The sequence below is a fragment of the Diceros bicornis genome (genome assembly GCF_020826845.1).
Source record: "Diceros bicornis minor isolate mBicDic1 chromosome 30 unlocalized genomic scaffold, mDicBic1.mat.cur SUPER_30_unloc_5, whole genome shotgun sequence".
Classification (NCBI taxonomy): Eukaryota; Metazoa; Chordata; class Mammalia; order Perissodactyla; family Rhinocerotidae; genus Diceros; species Diceros bicornis.
Genome location: NW_026690903.1, coordinates 2,294,183 through 2,321,490, shown reverse-complemented (window position 1 = coordinate 2,321,490; position 27,308 = coordinate 2,294,183). Strand labels below are relative to the sequence as shown.

The 27,308-nt window shown below is 42.5% G+C and overlaps 1 long non-coding RNA gene across 1 annotated transcript; it reads left to right on the top strand.

Moving 5' to 3' along the window:
- Positions 1-5,043: 5,043 nt before the first annotated feature.
- On the top strand, positions 5,044-8,051 carry LOC131402188 (uncharacterized). Its single transcript, XR_009218348.1, has 3 exons — positions 5,044-5,125; positions 7,612-7,647; positions 8,018-8,051. It is a non-coding gene; the product is annotated as an uncharacterized LOC131402188 (long non-coding RNA).
- The last annotated feature ends 19,257 nt before the right edge of the window (positions 8,052-27,308 follow it).

Below are 27,308 nucleotides of genomic sequence, written 5' to 3'. Positions count from 1 at the left end.
AAATCAACAGACTTGCTTCTTTTGGTTGTTTGGAGCTGGAGATCTTATGACAACATTGCCAGCTGAGAATCAGAGGATCTTTCTGTAGTCCCAGGAATTAGTCTTGGTCAAACCTCTCAACCTCTTTAGACCTCAGTTTCTTCACCTGTAACATGAAGAGTTGGACGAGTCTTTTTGAGTTCTGAAATCCAGTGACAACAAGATACCCTTCACCCAGATGCACTTGACAGAGACCAGAGAGAATTTCCACTTGTCTTCTTCTGCATCAACATTATTATCCATATCACCCCTTAAAGACATATCAAATGTCTACTTTCGCATGACACTGATAAAACAGGTTCCATACCAAATCACTGTTCATTGGGATAACAAATCTATAGTTAATTGTTTAGAGGTAAGTATAGGGATGGGCCCTTCTAGAAACAGCAATCAACGGGCCAAAAAATCTTGCTTTATTTTACAGAAAGGCTGTGGAAACACTCCCTAATACACCAGAATGCTCAAGTACTTAGAAAGTATGAAATAAATGGGAACCTTGTATCCATGGTTATGAGCTAATAAGGATATGATTTTTAAAATTTTGTTAATGATGCCATGTGCCTGCTATGGGGCTGTTCTCTGGTGAGTAAAGAGCAGATGTATTCAAGGCCACTTTCATTCCTTTAATAAATATTTACTCAGCGCCTACTTCTTGCTGCACGATAGCAGTGATCTACCCTAAGAGCATTTATATTCTAGTAGGGTGACACAGACCATGAACAGAAAGAGAATCTTGAGGTGATCAATAATGTTACATATACGTCAAACTTTTTTCATTCTGGACTATTTTTCATCCTTTCCCTTCTTTGATTGTTTACCAGAAATCTAATCATGGACTTGAAAACCCAGAAAGCATTGGTTCCAAGTTACTTCTCGCAACACCCCTGTTTCAAAGACGTAGATTTTATCATCTGAGAGTATGTCTCTTTAAGAATAAGTTCCTATGAATCAGCATTATATCATCACTTTCTTGTGAGGACTGATGGTATTCTGAAGGGGAAACAAAATATCATATGGGATTTATACTTGAAATGATGTATCCACTCTAATTGTGTTATTTAATGTGGTGTGATTTGGGGAAAGTCAGTTACTCCTTCAGAGACAGTGGTAATAATACCCTGAAAAGCATTCTATAGAGAATAAATGAAACAAAGTATGAGAAACTGCTTTGTAAATTGCAAAGCAATCTATTTCAGCTTATTTTTTCTAATAATATTTTCATTTATCCAATCCTTTTTGACTCTACCAAACCTGCCTAGACTGAGTTTTATCATTTATTCAACAATAATAATGGGTCAAAATGGTTGAATATTAGAATTTTCATATGGTTCAACTTAATAGGTCATCACAATATTTAATTTGATTATAATTACAGTTAAATTTTTCATGATGCCTTATCATATGCCAGGCACTTTCTAGGCATCTCACATGTATTCACTCATTTAATCCTCACAACCATGCCATGGAGACAATACTATTAACCTCTATTGTATGGATGAGGAATATTAGAGGTTATATAATTGACCAAGGTCACACAGCTGGTACCCAGGCAGTCCACCTCCAAAATCTCTTTTAGGGATCCATTAGATGTTGTTGCGCTTATGTTGTAAAAGGATCACCCTGATTCCTGGTTGGTGAATGGACCAGAGCGGACTAAGGAAGAAAGCACATGGCTACTGAAATTATCCAGGCAAGCAATTCTGAATACAGGATTTCCTTCCTTTTTAAGGCTGAATAATATTCCATTGTATAGATGCCCCAGATTTTCTTCATCCTTTCACCCACGGATGCACAATTAGGTAGTTTCCATCTCTTGGTTATTGTGAATAATATTGCAGTGCATTTTATCAAGTGATTTCCTGGCACTTAGTGAGTTTGAAAAAATTCTTCTTATACACATTAGTTACTGTAATGAACTACCTTTCTAAATGTCTAAAGCTTAAATATTTGTCATTCTACAGAAATACCTTGCCTAATCATGATTTGTGTTGTTATCAGTTCATGAATGATCTAAGATTTGGTACAAAAATTGTTATAATGGCCTTTTTTGCATGTATTCAGGAACCTTGCATAATATGGGTAGTCCCTGATTCTTGATTTTTAGTAGAGTTTTCTAGTAAGCCTTTAGGATAGGAAGTATCTTCCTAGATGTGAGGCAGAGAGTAGAAAAATAATAAAGTGATTGTTATATTTAATTATATCAAAAGAAAACTGTAGTTTTGCTAAATTGTTTTTACACAGCCTTTGCTTATTTCTAAGAGTGACACATATCATTTTATTAATGAAAAGAAAATTCAATAAACAATTTTAACATAAAACAATATATATTGAGAACTTATATGAAAATTTTAACAATATGCTGTCACCAGTTTCCTCATCTGCAAAATGGAGATAGATAATACCATCTTCCTTATGGGTTGCTGTGAGAAAACTCAACAGTAATGTATGTAAAATGCTTATCACCATGTGGGTTGGAAAGTGATGCCTCATTCACTTTTCCACCGGGATGTTGACAGCTATTTTAATGCATGAAGTCTGTAATTTTCAAAATAAGTTCTACTGTTGTAAAGTGAATCCTTTTTACAAATTCTTTGTAGAGTTAGATGATCCCTTTGGAATACAAATTCAGGCTCCCGTGTGTGTGCGTGTGTGTGTATGTATACGCACATCTCTCAAATAATACTCCAAGCCTTATAATGAAAAGCTACCTACCCCATTCTTGACTCTGGTTCCAAAAACAACAACTTTAAATTTCTGGTTGAAAATCTATATTTCTAAATTAGCTACTCATACAGCTTTTTCATTTTTCAGATTTTGACTATTTATAGTTGCTTTCTTCTTTGAAAAAATCAGCATGAAGAGTTCTTAAATATGTTAAAAACATAATTCCCCTTGCCCAATATAACTATTTAATGAATTAGAATAAATCAAAATTCGATGTCTACTGTTTTATGACATAAGTGTTTACCATTTTATAGCATATGAATCTTATCCAGAGATGTGCTACGTCAGATAGTATGAATACATTTTCTTTCTCACTTTTTCCTTTGACCTTTTAAATGGTAAAATTCTCTTGTTTCTTTGTTGTCTTCCTATGGATTCATCACTGGTTCATCTCCTTCCACCAGAAAATTAAATCTCTTCTCATTAACTTCTGATGCATGAGACAATTCATGGGCTTCAGGTTTTGCTTGGGGACATCCCTCTAGGGCTTGAACATATACACAGTCCCACATATACACATTATGTCTGGAAGGATAGAGCAGGAAAGGATGTTTATCTCTGTGCAAAAGTAACGGGAGACAGTGGTAGAGTGAGAATATTTTATTGACTTTGCACCACTCTTTGAAGTTTTCCTATACATGCACCTACGACGTAGGTCTCCCTCCCCCCAGATTTTTAAAATTAAAATAGCGTTATATCCTTATCTACTGGCTTGGAACAGAAAGTTGTAGAGAAATGTGAATATATGATCCAATTTTTTAGCGAAATTAACAACAGCAAATGCACAAAAAATTTAGAATTCTAAATATGGGCACATCATTCTATGAGGCTGTGTAAAGGTGGGGAAAGGAATGAAGAACAGCTACTCAACATCCAGCTACCTGTACATTTTAGGGGTCCACAGAAAGCCTTGCCTCCAGCCCCACCCCTGGAGCTGATTTCCTCCCCCTGTGAAGTCTGCCTGAATTACTCCAGCCACAACCCCTCCTCTTCCCTCCCCTGGAACTGGTCTCCGCCCACAACGTTCAGGTCTGGCTCCGCCCACAGCCTGGACCACGCCCACAGCCTGGTTCCGTCTCATTGCCCCGCCCACAACCTCGTCCCCGCCCACAGCCTGGTCCAGGATCACTGCCCCAACCGCACCCTTGTTCCCGCCCACAGAACCACCTCCCAGGCCTGCTGTAACTCACAGAATTGTCCCCGCCCACAGACGGCCCCTACAACTGGTTCCCGCACAATGCCCCGCCCCTAGATTTTGTCCCTGTCCCTGATGTTGACCCAGCCCGCTTTCCAGCTTCTCACTCACTCTAGAAACTAGACACCTCCCTTGAGGCTGGGCTGTGCGGCCTCGCCCCGCCCGCCTCCTCAACCAGCAGCCCCAAAACGTTCGTCCTTCCAGAACGCCCGCCCGAGACCAGAACTGGAAGCGCGTGCGGCGCCGTGGATGGAGCGGGCGTTCTGCGCGGTGTGTTCCGTATTCTTGGCGTGGACAGCATTCCTGTGGACGTTCACCCTCATGGGCGGGGCTCGGTGAGCTGCGGGCTGTCCCGGCTCCAGTTGCGGTCCAGGGAGGGGCCTGGGCCAGGGGAAGCCCCGTCAGGGCCCAGCGTCCCTCCGTCCTCCCGGAGCCCCGTTTCCCCCGGGGCTGTTCACTCAGTGCACCCGAGGCTGCTGTTCCTCCTGGCTCTGGGCGCCGCTGTCCCCTCCTCAGAGTCCCCGTCATCGTCCTCCGTGTGATTTTGTCCCCAGAGGGCTTATCCGTGTCTGCAGATGGTGTTTGGGTTGTTACAAATGGGGCGCTCCTGGCATCTAGAGGGGGAGGCAGGGATGCTGCTCAGCGTCCTCCAGGGCCCAGGACCGCCTGACAGACATTTATCCCGCCCCAAATATCAGTTGTGCCGAGGTTGGGAAACCTGCTCCAGGGCCTGAAAATCTCCCGAGGCCTGAAAGAAGTGTGGAAATTGTTGACAAGTCAGCGAGTCACTTACAGGGTCCCTAAATGACAAGCTTGTTTAAAGGGTCCAGAGTCACGAAAAAGTCTCTGTCCAGCCAAGTGAGTTGAGTGACTCAAGTGCACACAGCACGAAGCTGCTTTCTCCCATCTCGGGGAGCAGCAGGTGGCTGGATAGGAATTGGGAAAATCCAGTCACAGCCAACAGTTACAGTTAAATCAGTACATACAAAAAAAGAAAAGTGAATGGGGTGAACTTTCCAACCAACACCCTATAAAAGGCCTCAAAAGCTTGTTTGCGCTTTTTTTCCCCCCTCAGACACGAAAAGCATCTGTGGAGATCAAGTTTGAGGTGAAAACAGGCTCAGGGTCCACCTGTCCTCGCTGATCCATGGATTTCTGTGTGACCAGGTGAGTACCCTGTGGACCTGGTACCAAGAGGTTCCGGCAGCCTCCGCTGTGCAGAAGACCTGCCAGTGGGCTTTCCTGGGTTCAGGTTGTGACCACATGGAGTGACTGAGAGTGAAGGTATCTTGAGAAATATTGTTGATGTTTGATTGATGGAAAGATGGTAAGCTGTGTGGTTCTGTGTGGTAAATATTTCAGTAAGTACAGTTATATGCAAATAAAAACACATGAAACAAACGTAAATAACTGCAAAAGTGTATTATAGTAGAAAATATAGATTTACTTGCATTGCATAATACTCAAAAGTCAGGATTTATATATAATATAAATACAGAAACGTTTTGCGTGTGTATGTAGTATTAGAAGACATCTCATGAAATATTAGCAGGGATACTCAGTAACATTCCTTAGACCCATTCAATTTGACTTCTAAAGTCCTATAAATCCTCCACAAAAATTTGAAATAAAGGAGCATTCAGGGAAAAAGATGATTTGAACTTCTTTGTATTAATAACAAATTTAAAATTGAATTTGCCAGTAGCCAGATTTATTTTGAGCATTTTTTTCTTTATGACATTTCAAATCATTTTGAAGAGTACTAAGCAACACTGTAGATTGAAGGGAAGTGCGCTAGTCTCCAAAATACTGTCCTCTCCACCTTGCCTTCTAAAGGGAATTAACTTTGTTTCTTGAAACTTTTCTGAAATAACAGTCTGGTGATTCACGTTGCAGAGAATCTTGTTAAGTAATTTTGTATTTAGTTGTTGGCCTCTACTAATTGTGTGTGTATGTGTGTGTGCCTTTTTCATTCTAGCTTTCCTGTGATGTTCTTGAGGGAAATGTGTGCTTGTCATGCAATAGATAGTCTTTGAGTGTATAATTAATGGTGACCAACCATCCTCGTTTATTCAGGACTGTGGGGTTTTCCAGGACACAGAACGTTTAGTGTTCAAACCAGGGCAGTCCTAGACAAACCGGGATGGTTCCTCATCTCATGAGCCAGGCGCTGGCCCAGATGCATGGGGACCTGGAGAACCAGAAAGACCTTGTCCCACCTTTATGGAATTTATATTGTATTTGGGAATTTGGATTTTGAAAAGTTAATGACGAGAGTGATGTAGGAGTTTGGCACAAGGGGAATCAACCTGAGGGGGCAGTGAAGCCCTCATGAGAAGGACTGATATTTAGCTTGAGAGAAGGAGTTGGGACTGGATTTAGCTGGTCGGAGGGTTAGACTGGATTGAGGGTGTGGGTGTGTGTTCAAGAGAGCGTTTCAGGCAGATGGACCGCATGAGGACACCCCTGAAGCAGAGAGCCTGGTGTGTCCATGAACTGAGAAGAGGGATGGCTGAGCCGAGTCAACACAGGGGGAGGGGTGTGAGCCACACTGGCGAGGGGGGGAAAGGCAGGACCAGATCAGGGGTGACTTGGGACTCTGTTCTAAGACCAGTGGGAAGACTCTGGAGAGATGTGAGTAGAAGGATGATGTTATTAGCGTTTGGTCTAAGCATGTGGGTTAAAATGGACTTCATGGTTAAGAATGAAGACTTAATATGCAAGATGGGAGGTGCTGGGAATAAGATTAGGAATAAGATGATTGTTCCCTAGGCCTGGGTGATGGCTGTGGAGTAGGAAAGAAGTAGAAAGAAAAGATCTTGGAGTGTGGAACCGAGAGAACATAACGGTACTTTCTTGCCTACATGTGTCAGATGGCACAGGGCACTGACTTTTCTCCTCGCTGCTGTCCGTGCAGACCTGCAGGTGTCCCCTCACCCAGGTCTGTGTGTTCACCCCTCTTTGCCACTCACAGGCCCCCCTCCACATCCTAAAAGAAGTCAGGCCTTACTTGTGAGGGGGTTGTCTCACACGGGAGACACCTATGAGAGCCTCTGCAGGCATCAGAGCAGCCCCTTCCACATCTCCATCAGCCTCCTCCCTTCTCCTCTCTCGCTTTCCACACCAAGAATGACCCCTGCTCAGTATTCCACATCCCCATGATCTTCCTCCCCCAGGCTTGAGAAGGGTGGGGCAGCCACTGTGGTTGACATTATCTGCACCTTCCACTCTGACGCCCGCAGGTCCCAGGCTGGACAGAGATTGACTCTACTGGGAGCTGAGCCATGAGACCCAGTGCATCACCCACCTGGGCTCTTTCACCCTGGACGGGGACAGCCTCTACGTCAGTGGTGAGGGGCTGTGCTACAGCCACACTTTCTCTCTCAGTTGGAGTTCTGTGTTCCCTCCGTTGCTCTAAAGTGAGCTATGATCCATCTCTCTATCCTCCTGGTCTGGGTTCAGTCTTCTCATCACTGTGTGATCACAGGGCCCAACCACCTTCCATCTCGTTGCCTTCCCCCTGAACACCCCTCCACTCATCCCCTCTGCTTTCCCCTCTGCTTTTCTCACAAAGGTCCCTACATCCTTCCTCTCCCTTAATTCTTTATGTTCACCCCAACTCTTGCTCAGCTCCTCTCGCCTTCTCTCCACAGGTTACACCTATGGAGCCGTGGCGCCGACTACCAACAGTGAGTATTCCTGGCCCTGATCTCCTATGTCCCGTCTGCATTTGGGGTTGGGGAGCACTTGTTCTCCTTCACCTGCTGTACTTGGTGAGGGAGGCACATGGAAGGGCCCTAATTCATCCATTCTCTCCCTCCCGGGTTCTGGTGGAGAGTCCCAGCACAGGGTGAGAAAGCCTTAGACACAGATATGATATCCACCACATTCTGACCCCACGTGGTTTTCACTTTAATTCTCCTAGAGCCCCACACTTGGTCCTCCTTTTCCAGGTATCCCATCCATCTTCCCATTTTTCTGCCTGTCTATCTGTCTCTATTCCGAGTTCAGTCTCTCTTGTTCACTTATCTCTCTCTCTTGGGCTCCTCTCATCCACAGGCTTGCTCATCCCTCTGCTCACACAGTCACCCATACCCTCACTCTCATTTATGTTTCACCTGTGAATGGTGGTCCTGAGACAGCCAGTGCTGGAGCCAAGGTGAGCCTGGGGGCTCTTCACACTCTGTCCCTCCCTGCTGACAGCCCTTTCCACAGCTCCCGAGCCCACCACCAGGTCCCTGCATACTTGATCATCACCTGTGCCACCAGAAGCCACCACAGGTATCTGAGGGTGCCTTTTCCTTCCCAGGAGAAGCACTCTGGCCCCACTCCCCCACGAGCCAGTTGTGATCCAGGAGCTGAGAAACTAGGGTGTGAAATTCTGGTTTTAGGGTAATCATGCTGATTACAAAGATTATACCAAGGATTCAGTCTAAGGCCAGCCCTCAGAGAACCCCTAGTCTTGTGAAATTAACACACCATTATAATACAATATGGGATATTTCGGGGAGAGGCACCTGGCATAATTTGGAGGGGAAGAGCTTGCTAGAGAAAGTTTCACCAGAATGAAGTCTTTAAGAATGAGTAGGGGGGACCCCGGCAAATAGAGGATGAAGGGTTTTCCTGGCAGAGGGGATTCCATGAGCAAAGCCTCCGGCCAGAAACAACATTCCGTATGGGGAGAATTGAAACGAATTTGGGTTGCATGAAGCATAACCTTTAACCCTCAGTAGATGGATAAAATGAGACTGAAAGGTCAGCAGGAGCCAGATTGAGTAGAACTTTGAGTGCCAGGTCAAGAAGGTTGAACTAAATACTGAAGTCCATTGGGAGCCATGGGTGGTACTAGAGCAATGGTGGCCCTAGTGGGGTGTTCATTGCAGAAAGATCCTTCTAGTAGTCCATGTAGAACATCCTTTAGACAGAGCATTCAGTGAGCCTGCTTGGGTGTTTGTCTGGGTGAAGGAAGTTAAGACCTGAGCTAGGACAGGGATGGAGAGAGGGAGTGTATGTGAGGACCAGTGTGCAAGGTGAATGGGTGTTACTGGGAGGGAGGTGGAGCTGAGCAGATATGCGGGTTCTGACTTGGGTGACCGCACATGTGGATGGTGGTGCCACTGGGACAGAAGACAACAGATTATATGAGTGCAGGACTCTGGTGTGGTCTCAGGCCAGATTTCAGAGACGGCCATCGCTCTCCCTTTCGTCTTGCAGCTTTGGGGCACAACCTGAAGACCCTCTCAGTCAACGTCACCATCTCCACCTTCTGGTATTCCTCACACATGAGCAAAGACTAAGCCACGATCAACTTCACTGTGAGGGTCCTGCAGAGCCTGGTGAGATCCTGGTCCCAGCAGCTTCTGGTGGGTTAAATCCCACCCAGCCCGTCCTTCAACCCCTGTCCCTCCTGCTCCTCCTCCTCCTTCCTCCCCAGCTGCATTCTTGTTCAAGAAGAGGAGCCTGGGCCCCTTCTACTCGAGTTGCATACTGGTCTCCCTCAGGTGAGACCCTCCCCTGAGCATTTGCTCCTAATGACCACTTTTGTGACCACCCCTCTCTGTATCCCCACTGTCCTCCCATTTCCTCCTTCCAGTTCTGGCCCCCACCCCCAGAGGTTTCAGGACCTCTCTCTAGAGTCCCCACATTCCTCTCTCCCCAGGCCTGAGAAGGATGGGGCAGCCACCAGTGTGGACGCTGTCTGTACCCACCACCCTGACCCCATGGGCCACCATGCCTCTGTGCAGGGAGCTGAGAGTCTCCACCTGTCTGATCTTCCTCTCGGTGGCTCCTGGCTCTGCAACCCAGAGTTTATCCATCCAGAAAGAGCACCAGCTACATTTCTGCATCATCAGCTGTAACCTCAGCAACACGGAGCCCACATTCTTGGAGTACACCGCTCTGCTCAGGGACACCCAGGACAAGGTGGGGTCTCCCTCTCCCGTCTCTCCTTGCCCTAAGGGCACAATCATTCCTCCGTCTGACTTACATCTGTTATGTGATTGTTTCAACCCTTCACTTTCCCTGCATGTCTGGGTTCTCTCAGTGTCCAGAGGTGATGTCCTAGCTGCCATCCCCATTTCTCACATGGGTAAACTGAAGCTCAGAAATGAGAGTATTGTGCCTAAGGTCACACAGTGAGTTAGGGACAGAGCCAGGATTTGAAGTCAGGTCTCCCTTGCCCCAAGGTCTGTGACCTTTCACTGGCTCCAGTGGCCCCCTGTGTCCCCAGGAGAACTCCACCTCACCCACTCTCCCTCGTGTTTGTTGTAGGTCACCAAGCTCTACAGAGGCAGCCAGCTTTGAGACATATTTCACTCCTGCCTGGTCACCGACTTGATGCACGTTGAGGAGATTGGAAGCATTGGCTGAGCTGGTGGCTGATGACTCTGAGCTCCCATGACACATCATTGATCTGGAAGTCACTTACATCGTGCCCATTCTGCCCCACATCCCTGTCAGCTAATCCTAACATCTCCTTCCATAGGTTTTCGGGGGATGAGAAAAGCATTAACATTTGGTGCCACCAACCTCCAGCATCCTGCTCCTCCTCCTCTTCTGGAGACTTTCAACAAATATCAGCAGTCTAACTGTGCTCTCCAATAGTCTAGCCACTAAACACATGGGGCAATTTAAATTTTTTATACACCTATTAAGATACGATTCACATATTATATGTGGGGAGGAGTGTATTTTTTAGGTTTTTCTATATACAATATCTTCTCATCTGCAAAACAAATAGTTTCACCTCTTCCCTTCCAATCTGGCTTTCTATTATTCCTTTTTCTTGACTAATTGCCCTCATTAGAACCTCTAGTACCTGTGATTAACATACGATATATGGGAAGACATCATTTTCTTGTCCCTGGTCTTAGGGGGGAATTTTTAGTCTTTCACCATTGAATACGGTGTTAGCCGTGGGTTTTTCATCGATGCTGTTTAAAGGTTGAGAAAGTTTGTTTCTATTCCTAATTTGTTGAGTGTTTTCTTTTTTAGACATGAAGGGCGTTGTATTTTGTGAAATTCTTTTCTGTATATGTGGTCAAGATTGCGTGGTATTGGCCATTATTCTATTAATATTGTGTAATACGTAATCAAGTTTTCAGATATTAAGCCAACTCCTCAACTAGAGGTGAGAGATTAAGATGTTCTCAAGTCTTTCCTGGGCGTGCCACAGCCCTAAGCACTTGTGGTGTTCTAGATGCCCGCAAATACACTGGAGCTTTTCAAAGCCCCCTGTGGACATCTCATTCCCCCAATTTTTCTTCTAAGTTTTTGGCTCACCATTGCCTGCCTCAGCTGGTATCACTCCCTCAGGCAGCTACAATAGAAAACAATTAGCCCAGAATATTTTTAGCAAGTGCCCTGGGGACAGACTTTCCTCCCTGGGCAAGCTCTGAGTCAAGTAACCTCAAGCCCTGAACATGGGGCTTTTTCGGGAAGCTGCCAGGCAGGTCAGCTAGTGAGAGTTCAATGGGGATAGCTCTTTTCAGAGCTCCAAACCCATTATGGCTGCTTGGCTGCTGGTTGTCTCAGCTACCATGGTTCTGAGACTGATGGTTTTCAAAGTTATGCAGGATATTGTGAGAGCAGGATGGGAATAGTGCAAGTTATAATGCCACAAAGTTTGCTCCCGTTATCAAGATTCCACCATATTTCTTCACTAAACCCTCCTCAGATTCTTAAAAGCCATTGATTAATTTCTAGACTTCTGAAAAGTTGATTTTGACCTTTTTTTACCAGTGTTCTCATTGTTTTTATGCATTTGCAGAAGTCCTTTCTCAAATGTTTCAAAACTATTCTCCCTGTGGTTATTTATTTATAAATTAATTACTTAAAATTAAATTACATGAGAAATTCAGTTCCTCACTCACACACACTAGCCACATTTTAAGTGCTTGATAACAACATGAGGCTAATAATGAGTGTATTTGGTAGTGCAGACAAATGTTTACATTATTGCAGAACGTTATCTTGGACAGGACCCAGAAGCAGGGAATCTAGAATCAGGGTAGAATTCTAGACACCCTTGTTCATCCCTTGTGCCCTTCCAGGTCTGTCCCCCACAGTAACCACACTAGAGTGGACTCCCTGTGTACCTTGTCGCCTTGGCACATAGGCTGGACAGAGTTATCATCTATCAGGAATTCCTGTGACTGACCCAGAATGGACCCAGCTGCAGAACTTGACCCTGGTCAGGAAGAGTGTCCTTGGGAATGATAAGGCTCCCTGGTCATTGTGAAAGGAAGTGAGGGCATTCTGGGGATTCTGGATGCCTGGGGGTGAGAGAGCATTGAAATTTCTCAGGCTGGCAGGAGGTGGCATAGTCCCCCAGTCTTTACCCACCATTGAGAGAGAGAAAAGGACACCAGTGTAATATAGGAGGCCGTCATCTTCTCCTAGACAACTCTGTGACCTCAAGCTAGGCATCTCCCCTCTCTGGACTTTTGTTTCCTTATCTCTGCACTGAAAGCCACTGGGCCAGATGGTCAGTGAGGGTCTCCAGCTCTGTGTGAAGCAGACTTACAGGTTTGGGCTTCATGTAGTTTCTGATACACAGGCTATAGTTTACCCAGTCCCGCTCCAGATGAGCACCAATGCGCTAGAACTTTCTGCAGTGCTGGAATGTTCTATACCTGTGCTCTCCAGTGCATAGTCACATGTGGCTGTTGAGTACTCGAAGGATGGTATTGTGACTGGTCTTTATTTGTACTGATTTTTAATGTTACTGAGGTACTAGATTTTTTTATTTTATTTAACTAAAATTAATTTTAATTCAAAAAGAGACTTGTTGCTGCTCCATATCAGACAGCACACCTCTAAGAGTTTGTCTGGATAGAGGTACAAGTAGGGGGACCTGCACCCCTCCCCCCATGCCCACTGGGTGCTGTGTGTCCTCCCTTCCTCGAGTTTAGGTTATAGCTGGCAATAACAAGAATAGAGAATTGAAACTTCTCAATCATTTGATGTGAACAAACTCATACTTGGAGGTCGTAATCAGAGAAGACTTCCTGCAGGATATTACATTGTAGGTTAATCCTAGAAAATGAATATGAAGCAAATAGATAAAGGAGAAGGGGATGATGTGTTTCCAGGCATGGAAGAACACATTTGAGTGGGATTTTACAAATTTAGAGAGATCCCATAGGCTTGCCAACTGTGATGACCCATTCTCCCCGTGACCGTCCTAAGAAAGTCCAGCCCAAATTCAGTCCTCTGTGCCCAGAGGTATGAATTTGGTTTAATTTGTTACACTTTTGTTCTGTGATAATGGTCTTGCATTTTGTAGCAAAGTGTGCTCACTTTTTAGAGATGGAAACTAAAATTGTGTGAAACATCATGATGTCTACTTGACTTTAATATTTCATTGAAAACATGGGATGAATCAAGGGTGGCAAGTGTTAATGATTTATACATTGATGAAATATCGTTTTAATTGGATGGAATATACATTGTTAAATTTAGATGGTGGATGTTTATGAAACTGTTCCCTTTATTTTTCTGTGTCTAAAAAGTTTTATTAAAAAGAGTGAAACACACTCACATGCATTCTCCATTTCATTCACTTCCAGAATATTTTCCCAATAGAGATGACACCTTGACTGAGAAACCTGGTAAATTTGCAGGAAGTCCTAGCCCATGGTAGGGGACGAGTATCTTGATGCTGTGTCTCATTGAAGAGAACCATGCGCACAGTGTCTTGGATGATGAAGAATGTTAGCCAACCCTTGTCAAGGAGGGTTGAGGCACAGTGGGTTCACCAGGAGCCCTGGGGTGATGACAGGACGTGGCTCACCGCACCACTTGTCTCCCCAGACCACCCCTTCTGGGCCCTCATCCTCATCTGCTTGGCGGGCCTCCTGGTGCTCATCACAAACCTGATGTGCTGTCTCCTGGCAAGCCATGACGTGTTGATTGTCTTCTTACTATTGGGTTGTAAGAGCTCTTTATATATTATAAATACACATCCTTTTCTAGGGATATGATTTGAAGATGTTTTCTCCCAGTCTGTGTGTGGCTTGCCTTCTCCTTCACAACATGAGTCATTGGGGAAATGTAAGTGACAGTCATCATAAGATTCCACCACACTTGAGAATGGCTAAAATTAAAAAAAACTGACTATAGCAAATGTTGTTGAAGATGTCAATTCACTGAAACTCTCCTCAGTACTGGTGAAAAATAGCTTGGATGCGTCTTTAATAATTACATACGTCTACCAAGCATTTCCTCTCCTAGGAATCCATCTAAGGGAAATAAACACATATTTCTATACACAGACTTGTACACACATGTTGATAACAACCTAGCTATAGTAGACAAAAACAGAAAACAACCCAAATGTCCATCTACTGGTGAACGGATACACAAAGTGTGGTTTATCCCCACAGTGGGATACTATTCAACCATAAAAAATAATGAATTATTTTTTTCTTTTTTAATTATTTTATTGAAATTATATAGGGTTTTAACATTGTGTAATTTCGGGTGTTCATTATTATCTGTGAATTTCTGTATAGACTGCATCGTGCTTACCACAAGTAGTCTGACTTTTATCCATACCATGCACATGTGCCCCTTTAACTCTTTCACTCAACACCCAGCCCCCTTCCCCTCTGGTAAGCACTAATCTGTTCTCTTTATCCCTGTGTATGTTTATCTTCTACATATGAGTGAAATCATGCATATTTCTTTGTCTGGCTTATTTCATTTAACATCATATCCTCAAGGTCCATCCAGGTTGTTGCAAACAGGACGATCTTGTCTTTTTTTTCTGGCTGAGTAGTATTCCATTGTATATAATACATACCACATCTTCTTTATCCATTCATGTGTAGCAGGGCACTTGGGGTGCTTCCATGTCTTGGCTATTGTGAATAATGCCACAGTGAACACAGTGGTGCGTAAATCTCTTTGAATTGTTGATTTCAATTTTTTTGGATAAATACCCAGTAGTGGGATAGCTGGAAGTTATGGTATTTCTATTTTTAATTTTTGAGAAATCTCCATACTGTTTTCCCCGGTGGCTGCAACTGTTTGCATTCCCACCAGCAGTGTGTGAGAGTGCTCTTTTCTCCTTATCCTCTCCAACATTTGTTATTTTTTGTCTTGGGAGTTATAGCCATTCTGACAGGTGTAATGTGATCACTCGTTGTAGTTTTGATTTGACTATCCCTAATAATTAGTGATGTTATGCATCTTTTCATGTGCCTGTTGGTCTTCTGTATATCTTCTTTGGAAAAATGTCTGTTCATATCCTCTGCCCAGTTTTAGATTGGATTATCTTTTTTTTGTTGTTGTCGGGTGTATGAGTTGTTTATATATTTTGGAAATTAACCCCTTGTCAGATATATGATGTGCAAACATTTTCTCCCAGTTCGTGGGTTGTCTTTTCGGTTTTTTATTTTTTTGAGGAAGATCAGCCCTGTGCTAACATCCATGCTAATCCTCCTCTTTTTTTCTGAGGAAGACCGGCTCTGAACTAACATCTATTGCTTATCTTCCTCCTTTTTTGTTTTCCCCAAAGTCCCAGTTGATAGTTGTATTTCATAGTTGCACATCCATCTAGTTGTTGTATGTGGGACGCGGCCTCAGCATGGCCGGACAAGCGGTGCCTCTGTGCGCATCTGGGATCCGAACCTGGGCGCCAGTAGCGGAGCTCGAGCACTTAACCACTAAACCACGAGGCTCTCCCTGTCTTTTCGTTTTGTTCATCATTTCCTTTGCCTTGCAGAAGCATTTTAGTCTCATGTAGTCCCATTTGTATATTTTTTCTTTTCTTTCCCTTGCTTGAGTAGACATAGTATTGGGAAGGGTGCAGAAAAGACCGATGTTAAAGACTGTACTGCGTATATTTTCTTCTAGGAGTTTTATGATTTCAAGTGTTAGATTCAAGTCTTTTATCCATTTCGAGTTAATTTTTTGTATGGTGGAAGATAATGATCTACTTTCATTCATTTGCATGTGGCTGTCCAGTTTTCCCAACAGTGTTTATTGAAGATACTTTCCTTTCTCCATTGTATGATCTTTGCTCCTTTGTCAGAGATTAACTGACCACAGATGTGTGTTTTTTTTTTTTTTTCTGGGCTTTCAGTTCTGCTCCATTGATTTATGAGTCTGCTTTTGTGCCAGTACCATGCCATTTTGATTACTATAGCTATGTAATATATTTTCAAGTTAGGATTGTGATGCCCCCAGCTTTGTTCTTTCTTCTCAGGATTGCTTTGGCTATTTGAGGTCTTTTGTTATTCCATATATATTTTAGGATTCTGTGTTCTGTTTCTATGAAGAATGTCACTGGGATTCTGATTGGGATTGCTTTGAATCTGTAGATTACTTTAGGTAATATGGACATTTTAACTGTGTTTATTCTTCCAATCCATGTGCATGGAATATCTTCACATTACTTCAGGTCACCATTGATTTCTTTCAATAATGTCTTATAGTTTTCATTGTATAAGTCTTTAACCTCTTTGGTTAAATTTATCCCTAGACACTTTTTTCTTTTTGTTGCAATTGTAAGTGCGATTGTACTCTTGAGTTCTCTTTCTGTTAGTTCGTTATTAGAGTATAGAAATGCAACTGCTTTTTGTTAGTTGATTTTGTACGCTGCAACTTTGCTGTAGTGGTTGATTATTTCTAATAGTTTTCTGATGGATTGTTTTGGGTTTTCTATATTTACAATCATGTCATCTGCAAACAGCAAGAGTTTCATTTCTTCCTTTCCAATTTAGATTCCTTTTACTTGTTTTTCCAGCCTAATTGCTCTGGCTTAAACCTCCAGTACTATGTTGAATGGGAGTGGCGAGAGTGGGCACATTTGTCTACTTCCTGTTCTCAAAGGAATGGCTTTAAGTTTTTCACCATTAAGTATTATGTTGGCTGTGGGTTTGTGATATATGACCTTTATTGTGTTGAGGTACTTTCCTTCTATACCCATTTTATTGAGAGTTTTTAGCATAAATTGATTTTGGGTTTTGTCAAATCCTTTCTCTGCATATGTGTAGAATATGATGTGATTTTTAATCCTCATTTTGTTAATGTGGTGTAGCACATTGATTGATTTGCGGATGTTGAACCTTCCCTGCATCCCTGGTATAAATTCCACTTGCTCATGGTATATGATCCTTTTAATATATTGCTGTGTTCGATTTGCTGATATTTAGTTGAGGATTTTTGCATCTGTGTTCATCAGTGATATCGGCCTGTAATATTCCTTCTTTGTGCTGTCCTTGCCTGCTTTTGCTCTCAGGGTGATGTTGGCCTCATAGAATGAATTAGGAAGTGTTCCATCTTCTTCAACTGCTTGGAATAGTTTCAGAGGCATAGGTATTAAATCTTGTTTGAATATTGTGTAGAATTCTCCAGAGAAGCCATCTGGTCCTGGACTTTTGTTTTTTGGGAGGTTTTTGATGACCATTTCGATCTCTTTACTTGTTATTTGTCTGTTCATTTTCTCTGTTTCTTCTTGAATCAGTTTTGGGAGGTTGTATGAATCTAATAATTTATCTCTTTCTTTTAGGTTATCCAATTTGGTGGCATGTAAGTTGTTCAGTGTATTCTTTTATTGTCCTTTGGATTTCTGTGATATCTGTTGTAATTTCTCCTCTTTCATTTCTAATTTTATGTGTTGAGCCTTCTCTCTTTTTTTCTTAGTGGGTCTGGCTAAGGGTCTGTCAGTTTTGTTTCATTCTTCACAAAGAACCAGCTCTTTGTTTCATTGATCTTTTCTACTGTTTTTTTAGTCTCTATTTCATTTATTTCTGCTCTAATTTTTATTATTTCCCTCATTCTGCTGACTTTAGGCTTCATTTGTTCTTCATTTTCTGGTTCTATTAGGTGTAGTTTAAGGTTACTTATTTGGTATTTTTCTTGTTTGTTGTGGTGAGCTTGTATTGCTATGAATTTCCTTCTTAGAACTGCTTTTGCTGCATCCCATAAGAGTTGTTTTGTTGTCTTTTCATTTTCATTTGTCTTCAGGTATTTTTTTATTTCTCCTTTCATTTGTTCATTGATCCAATGTTTCTTCAGTCGTGTGTTCTTTAGTCTCCACATATTTGTAACTTCCCCATCTTTTGTCTTGTAGATGATTTCAAGTGTCATAGCATTGTGGTCAGAAAAGAAGCTTGATATGATTTCAATCTTAAATTTATTCAGGCTTGCCTTGTTTCACAACATATGGTATATCTTTGAGAAGGTTCCATGTGCACTTAAGAAGAATGTGTATTCCGCTTTTTTGGGAGGGTATGCTCTATATATATCAAGTTCATCTGATCATATGTTTCATTTAATTCCACTATTTACTTGTTGCCTTTCTATGCATGATCTATCCATGGATGTAAGTGGGATGTTCAGCTCCCCTGCTATTATCGTGTTGCTGTTAATTTCTCCCTTTAGGTCTATTGATAGTTGCTTTATATTCTTTTGTGGTGTTGCGTTAGGTGCATATAACTTTATAAGTGTTATGTCCTCTTGGTGGAAACTCCCCTTTATCATTATAAACTGCCCCCCTTTGTCTCTCATAGTCTTTTTTATCTTGAAGTCTGCTTTGTCTGATATAAGTATGGAAACACCTACTTTGTTTTACTTGCCATTTGCTTGGAGTATTGTCTCCCATCTCTTCATTCTGAGCCTGTTTGTTTTTAGTGCTGAGATGCGTTTCCGGGAGGCAGTGTACTGTTGGGTCTTGTTTTCTAATCCACCCCACCACTCTGTGTCTGTTGATTGGAGAATTCAATCGATTTACATTTAGAGTGATTATTGATACCTGAGGGCTTAATCCCACCTAATCTATATTTCCATTGTTTCTCTTCCTTTCTGTTTCGGACTACTATTTCATTTTGGGGGTTTTCTGTGGAAATTTTCTCTTTTTTTATTATCTATGGCTCTGCTCTGATTCTTTGTTTGCTGGTTACTGTGAGGTTTGTATGAAGATCTCATAGATGACATAGTCCATCTTCTGAGAGCCTCTTATCTCCATTAGTCTAAGCAGGTTCGATCACTTTCCTCTTCTCCTTCTGAGTTATTGTTGTCACAAGTTATTCATTTTTGTGTTGTGCGTTTGTGACTATGCTGAAGTGTTTATAGTTACTTTTTATGCTTTCCTTCCATTCTTCTTTTAAGTTATAATTAAGTATTTGCTACCTTGTTGTGAAACAGAGCTGTAGCTTTCTGATTTTGTCTGTCTATTTATCTCTTTGCTCAAAGCTTTGTAGACGTTTGTCTTCTTTTTGTTTCAGGTATGATGGCGTTCTTGATCATTGCTTGTATGGGATATCTAGTGACAATGAACTCCCTCAGCCTTTGTTTTTCTGGGAAACCTTTTATTTCTCCATTGTATCATAAGGATCATTTCACTGGATAGAGTATTCTTGGCTGAAAGTTTTTGTCTTTCAATATTTTTATTATATCATTCCATTCTTTCCTTGCCTGTAAATTTTCTGCCAAGAAATAAGCTGAAAGCCTGATAGAGGTTCCTTTGTAGGTTACTTTCTTCTGTTTTGCTTCCCTTAATATCTTTTCTTTGTCATTGGCTTTTGTCAATTTTACTATTATATGACTTGGAGAAGGTCTTTTAGCATTGATGTTATTAGGCCTTCTGTTGGTTTCATGTACTTGTAAGTCCGGTTCTTCTCCGGGTTTGGAAAGTTCTCAGCCATTATTTCTTTTAACAAGCTTTCTGCTCCTTTCTCCCTCTTTTCTCCTTCTGTGATACGTATAATTCTTAGGTTGCTTTTATAATTGAGTCGTATATTTCTCCAAGAATTCCTTCATTTTTTAAAAATCTGAGTCCTCTCCTCATCCACTGAAAACATTTCTGTATTTCTATCCTCTAAATCACTAATTCTTTCATCCATCATATCAGCTGTTTTTTAATGATTCTAGATTATTTTTTATCTCATTAATTATGTTTTTCATATCCAGAATTTCTGCTTTTCTTTTTTTTAATAGTTTCAGTTTCTTCGATGAAGTATTCCTTTTCCTCATTAATTTTATTCCTGAGTTCATCGAACTGTCTGAACATTCTTGTAACTTGGTGAGTTTCTTTAATGACAGTTATTTTGAATTCTCTGTCATTTAGATTGTAAATTTCTGTGACTTCAAGGTTCGTTTCTACGGGTTTGTCATTTCCTTCTGCTCTGAATTGTTAGTGTAGTTTCTTATGGTCTTTGATGAACTAATCTTTTGCCTGCATATTTGTGGTAGTATCAGGTCACAGATTCCACCTGCTACCGTTGTGGGGGAAGCATGAGCTGTGGTTTTGATCCCACCCCATATGCTGGAAGTTGCGTTGGTACAGTGGGTGTTCCCATCCGCTGGGAAAGCATTCACACTGGGCTCAGAGCTGCAGCCACACGGAGGCACCTACCCAGTTGTGAGACCGCAGCACTACTATGGGTATTTGTGCCATCTGGGAAAGCATTTGCGTGTGCGCATATATCTGCTGCTGCCTTTTCTCATGCTCATGCCCGCCTCTGTGCTTGGTGGGTGGGAATTCTTCACGGGTTCTGAGCACTGGCCAATCATTGGGACTGCAGTGGCATGGTGGGCTTTCCAATCATCCAGGAAAACATTCATTTGCGGGTCCAGGGCTGCCGCCAACACCTCCCAGAGTTGCACCAAGGCGCATTCCTACTTTTGGGGATGCAGCAGTACTATTGGCTCTCACTCCAACCTGGGAAGCACTCGGGTGTGTGCACAGTGTTGCCAGGGAAGGGTTGGGGATAGGAATGAATTAATATTACATGCAATGACAAACATAAATCTCAAAATAATTATGCTGAGTGAAAGAAGCCAGTAAAAAATGAGTACATGGTATATGATCCCATTTATAAAAATCCTTGGAAAATACAGGAAAATCTATAGGGACATATACCAGACATATACTGGTTACCTGAGAATGAGAATGTGTTTGCAAACGGCAGGGAAAGAGGAATTAAAATGAGCATGAGCAAATTTGGGGAGGATGGGCGTTCCTTTTCTTGATTGAGGTGATAGCTCAATATGTTATAATCAAAATGTATCAAATTGTTCACTTTAAATGTATGCAGTTTACTGTATGTCGTTAATACCTCAATTAAGTTAGAACATGTAGGGGAAAGAGAGGGAGAGAGAGCCAAGAGAGGAAAAAGGAAAGGAAAAGAAGGACTGAGGGTGAAAATTAAGTGGACAAAAGGAAGAGAGAGACACAGGAGGCATCGGGTCTCTGTGGCTTTGGCATCTCCTTCTCCTGGAGTCTCCCACACTGGGCAGCTGACTGGACCATTCTGATGTGCTCTCCTCACCTCACAAGTCACTGTCTGCTGGTGGAAGAAGGAGGGCGACTATGACCTCCAGTGACGATGCCTGGGCTATTACCTGCCTCATGGCGACCTACAGAAGCTGCGATGACTAGATCTGACTATATCTGAGGTCCCCCTTTCCCAGCTGGGGTCCAGAGGAGCTTGGCTGGAACAGAACGAAACCACATTGGACGGACTCAGGCTCCGAGCCTTTCTAGACTTGACCCCTGACTGGCTCACAAGGGACTAAGCTGAAAGGTTTCACCTTCCTTAAGTCCTGAAAGTGACTGCAACTTCTGTCCTGTGGTGTCACACCAGTTCATCCCTCAGGGACACCAGAATTGGTGAAACCAGCACAGACATTTCCATCATGTAAAATCGTATCCCCACTTCAGTGCAAGGTTTCTCTTCTTGGGAAACTTTGGAACATCCCTACCCTTGACTCTGTGCAGCCATCACACCCCTCTCGGTTCCTCCATATTCCTCCCCCACTGAAGGCCTGGCAGTCTCAGGTTCCCCTTTTCTGCTTCATTTTCTGAAGCTCAGATTCACCAGGCCTTCCAGATCAATCTCCCTCAATGGCTCCTCTCCCCACTCATGGGTCCTCCATGATGGGAAACAGGCCAAGATGGGATGAGTGGGTCAGACATGACTCTGCAGTCACCTTGGGCCTTGGGAGCTGAAATGACTAGGTGTCTGGGAAGCCTGAATCCCAGAGTAACACCAAGGCTCTGGGAAGAGAGTATCTGCTCTGGATGTAAAAGTGAATAAAACACGTGGGGAGAAATCTGAGGGAAAAGAAAGAGTCTTTTTTCATCTTTCTCTCTACAGAGTCCAACTAGCCTCACAGCAGAGGCTCCCCAACAGGCAGCCCAGAGCAACCCAGACATGAGGCAGGCTGCGCTGTTCTGCCTTGGGTCTGTGGGAACAGATTACATTATCTGCACACACTGTGCAGACGACCACAGCCTCTAGTGGCGCTGAGCTCCCTCAGCCTTTGTTTATCTGGGAAAACTTTTATTTCTCCATTGTATCATAAGAATCATATCTCTGGATAGAGTATTCTTGGCTGAAAGTTTTTGTCTTTCAGTATTTTTAAAATATCATTCCATTGTTTCCTTGCCTGTAAATGTTCTGCCAAGAAATATGCTGAAAGCCTGATAGGTGTTCCTTTGTAGGTGATTTTCTTCTGTCTTGCTTCCCTTTATATTTTTTCTTTGTCATTGGCTTTTGCCAATTTTACTATTATGTGCTTTTGAGAAGGTCTTTTAGCATTGATGTAATAAGGCGTTCTGTTGGCTTCATGTATTTGTAAGTCTGGTTCTTCCCCAGGTTTAGGAAGTTCTCAGCTATTATTTCTTTGAACAAGTTCTCTGCTCCTTTCTCCCTTTTCTCTCTCTGGGATACGTATAATTCTTAGGTTGTTTTTATAATTGATTCATATATTTCTCCAAGAATTCCTTCGTTTTTTAAAAATCTGAGTCCTCTCTCCTGTACACTGGAAGCATTTCTATATTTCTATCCTCTAAATCACTAATTCTTTCATCCATAATATCAGCTCTTTTTTTAAGGATTCTAAATTCATTTTTATCTCATTAATTATGTTCTTCATATCCATAATTTCTGCTTGTCCTTTTTTTAAAATAGTTTCAGTCTCCTTGATAAAGTATTCCTTTTCCTCATTAATTTTATTCCTGAGTTCATCGAACGGTCTGAACATTCTTGTAACATGGTGAGTTTCTTTACTGACTGTTATTTTGAATTCTCTGTCATTTAGATTGTAAATTTCTGTGTCTTCAAGGTTCGTTTCTGGAGATTTGTCATTTCCTTCTGCTCTGAATTGTTACTGTAGTTTATTATTGTATTTGATGAACTAATCTTTTGCTTGCGTATTTGTGGTAGTATCAGGTCACAGATGCTGCTTGCTACTGCTGTGGGGGAAGCATGAGCTGTGTTTCTGATCTCACTCCATATGCTGGAAGTTGCGTGGGTACAATGGCTGTTCCCATCCGCTGGGAAAGCATTCACACTGGGCTCAGAGCTGCCACAAAACCGAGGCACGTACCCAGTTGTGAGACGGCAGCACTACTATGGGTATTTGTGCCATCTGGCAAAGCATTTGCATGTGCGCATATATCTGCTGCTGCCTTTTCTTATTCTCAAGCCAGCCTCTGTGCTTGGTGTGTGGGACTTCTTCACAGGTTCTGAGCATTGGCCAATCATTGGGACTGCAGTGGCATCGTGGGCTTTCCAATCATCCAGGAAAACATTCATTTGAGGGTCCAGGGCTCCCGCCAAACCCTCCCAGAGTTGCACCAAGGCGCATTCCTACTTTTGGGGATGCATCAGAACTATTGGCACTCACTCCAACCTGGGAAGCACTCGGGTGTGTGCACAATGCTGACAGGGAAGCGTTGGGGATAAGAATGAATTCATAGTAAATGCGATGACAAGCATAAATCTCAAAATAATTATGCTGAGGGAACGAATCCAGTAAAAAATGAGTACATAGTATATGATCTCATTTATAAAAATCCTTGGAAAATACAGGAAAATCTATAGGGACATATTCCAGATCACTGGTTGCCTGGGAATGAGAATGTGTTTGCAAACGGCAGGGAAGGAGGAATTAAAGTGAACATGAGGAAATTTGGGGAGGATGGGTGTTCCTTTTCTTGATTGAGGTGATGGTTCCATAAGTTATAAACAAAATGTATCAAATTGTTCACTTTAAATGTATACAGTTTACTGTATGTCATTAATACCTCAATTAAGCTAGAACATGTTGGGGAAAGAGAGGGATAGAGAGCCAAAAGAGGGAAAAGGAAAGGAAAAGAAGGACTGAGGGTGAAAATTAAGTGGACAAAAGGAAGAGGGCGACACAGGATGCATCGGGTCTCTGTGGCTTTGGCAGCTCCTTCCCCTGCAGTCTCCCATACTGGGCAGCTGACTGGACCATTCTAATGTGCTCTCCTCACCTCACAAGTCACTGTCTGCCGGCGGAAGAAGGAGGGCGACTATGAGCTCCTGAGACGATGCCTGGGCTATTACCTGCTTCATGGCGACCTATGGAAGCTGAGATGACTAGATATGACTAGATCTGAGGTCCCCTTTTCCCAGCTGTGGTCCAGAGGAGCTTGGCTGGAACACAACGCAACAATATTAGACGGACACAGGCTCTGAGCCTTTCTAGACTTGGCCTCTGACTGGCTCACAGGGGTCTAAGCTGAAAGGTTTCACCTTCCTTAAGTCCTGAAAGTGACATCAACTTCTGTCCTGTGGTGTCACACCAGTTCATCCCTCAGGGACAACAGAATTGGTGAAACCAGCACAGACTTTGCCATCATGTAAAATCGAATCCCCACTTCAATGCAAGGTTTCCCTTCTTAGGAAAATTTGGAACATCCCTCCCCTTCACTCTGTGCAGCTATCACACCCCTTTCGGTTCCTCCATATTCCTCCTGCACAGAAACCCTGGCAATCTCAGGTTCCCCTTTTCTGCTTCATTCTCTGAAGCTCTGATTCACCAGGACTTCCAGATCAATCTCCCTCAATGGCTCCTCTCCCCACTCATGGGTCCTCCATGACCAGAAACAGGCCAAGATGGGAGGAGTGTGTGAGACATGACTCTGCAGTCACCTTGGGCCTTTTGAGCTGAAATGACTAGGTATCTGGGAATCCTGAATCCCAGAGAAACACCAAGGCTCTGGGAAGAGAGTATCTGCTCTGGATGTAAAAGTGAATAATACTCAGCGGGAGAAATCTGAGGAAAAAGAAGGAGTCTTTTTTCATCTTTCTCTGTACAGAGTCCAACTAGCCTCACAGCAGAGGCTCCCCAACAAGCAGCCCAGAACATCCCAGGCATGAGGCAGGCTGTGCTGTTCTGCAGTGGGTCTGTTGGAACAGATTACATTATCTGTACACACTGTGCAGATGACCACAGCTGAAGATACCCAAGGGCTGAGAATTAAAGTCACAGTCATGGCACTCTCTCAGACTTTTTGTGTGTGAGCTTCACATTCTCAATATTAAGCAGTGCTTCTCTGAGAATGCACACTCTGAATATTATAATGATTAATAATATTAGTATATTATTATACATTGCATACATTATACACTGTACATTATAATTATTAATTAATGTGTAATTATTATACATTAATATATTCTTATTATATATTACATTATTATAATATCATTATAATGGTTAATAATCGTTATCATTATTGACTATTTAATTTCTCCTAAGCAACATGACTGGCAAGCTCTGCGTGTATTATCTCAGTTACAGTCACAATATTTAGGGTTTTATTCCCATTTTAAGCTAAAGATGTGGAGGCTCAGAAATATTAAATAACTTGACAAAGAAGGAAAAAAATTACTACAAAGCTAAATTAAACACCTAGTCAAACTATGTGTCAAAGAAAGAAAGACATTTTCTGACTTACAAACAGACTCAAAGTTGACCTCCCACAGGCCTGCAGTGAAAGAACCGGTAAAGAATGTACATCAGGAAGAAGAAATGTGAACCCAAGAAACATAACAAGAGTCATGAGTAAAGGAAAAAAAGTCTGTCTAATTTAGTATTAGTTTTAATACAAGACATTAAAAACACATTCGAACCAAAATTCCAGATGATTATCACATGGAAGAATATAGGAGAGAAGATTTAGCTAAAAGATAACTCATTTTTTAGGGAAGATATAAATATTAAGATACTCTATTATTGTTTAACACGTTGCTCTCAGAAACTGATAAATCTGTGGGACAAAAGTAAGTAATGATAAAGAGGATTTGAAGAGTGCCACATACTCGATCAGACAAATAGACAAATCCCAACACACTGGCTTATTGTGAGATTTGTGATGCTGAAAACAGTCGTTCCCCTGACAGCATGATACAGCAATGGCATATAAATTTTCATGAATCAAATTTCCAACGCATATAAATCTAAAAAAATTGATAATCCAGTATTTCATTGTATGCAACTAGTGATTCAACATGCAACAAATACCAGAAAAATAAAGACCCAGAAGTAGGTGTCTTTTTTGGGAAGACAGATATAGCAGCTCTTTAGTGAAATGTTATGTTGGAATCTATTGCAATATCACACAAAAAGGACAATCTATTTGGACTAGGTATGTTTTCTCTGTGACTGTGAGGGCAAAACTCTAAAGAATCCCCTGACTGTGATAACTCTCTGTTGTTCTTGAAATACAAATACGTAACACTCAGGAAAGGAAAGGAAGGACAGATCTCCTTTCTCTCCTCACCTGAAACTCAATCTCCCACCTCAAAAGGATCACTGTCTGTATCTTCTCTGTCATGCAAAGGAATCAATGAAAAGAAAAGTATTGGTATATATTAAAGTTTCAAGAGCTCAAAGCAAGAAAACCTAATGACCCCTGCAGAGGCGTTGATGTAGTGTGAACTCCATGTCATCTGCACCGTCTTGTCTTTTATCATCGTGTTTGTCGGGACGTCCTTCTTGGCCCCTCACTTTCCCTGCCTCGCTAACGAGTCTGTCTGCATCAGTGCTACCGCCAGTCTCTCTCTTGCCGTCTTCACTTTCTCTTCCTGTTTCCTGATATCTTCCTGAGTCACCAGAAGTTGTTTGCAAAGGAGCTGTGGGATGTACAGCCCAGCTCCTGGGATGGTCTCTGCTGAATCTGAAGACAAGGCAGGGGTGGGCATGGGACTGGAGTTTGGACCACCTCTGAGCACACCTGGCAGGGATGCACCTGTGCAACTAGGTGCAAGATTCAGCAGGGCTTTGGCAAGGTCCATAGGACTTAACAGTTCTCCTGCACTCTGCAGGCCTGGAGACCTTGCAGTCTCTTCTGCCAGCAGAGTTGTTGGGGCTGCTCCAAGGTTTCCTCCCATGGATGGCATCTGACCTCATTTCCAGGATAGGATGTGATTCTAGTAACTGGCCTCTTGAATATGTAACTGGACATCCTCAAAGGGATGGAGATGTTCAAACCAGGTTTTGGGTTGGATTGGTGTCCACAATCATGTCGCTTCTTCTGTGATGAATTGACCATCATACTTCTTTTCCTCTTACCTTATAAAAA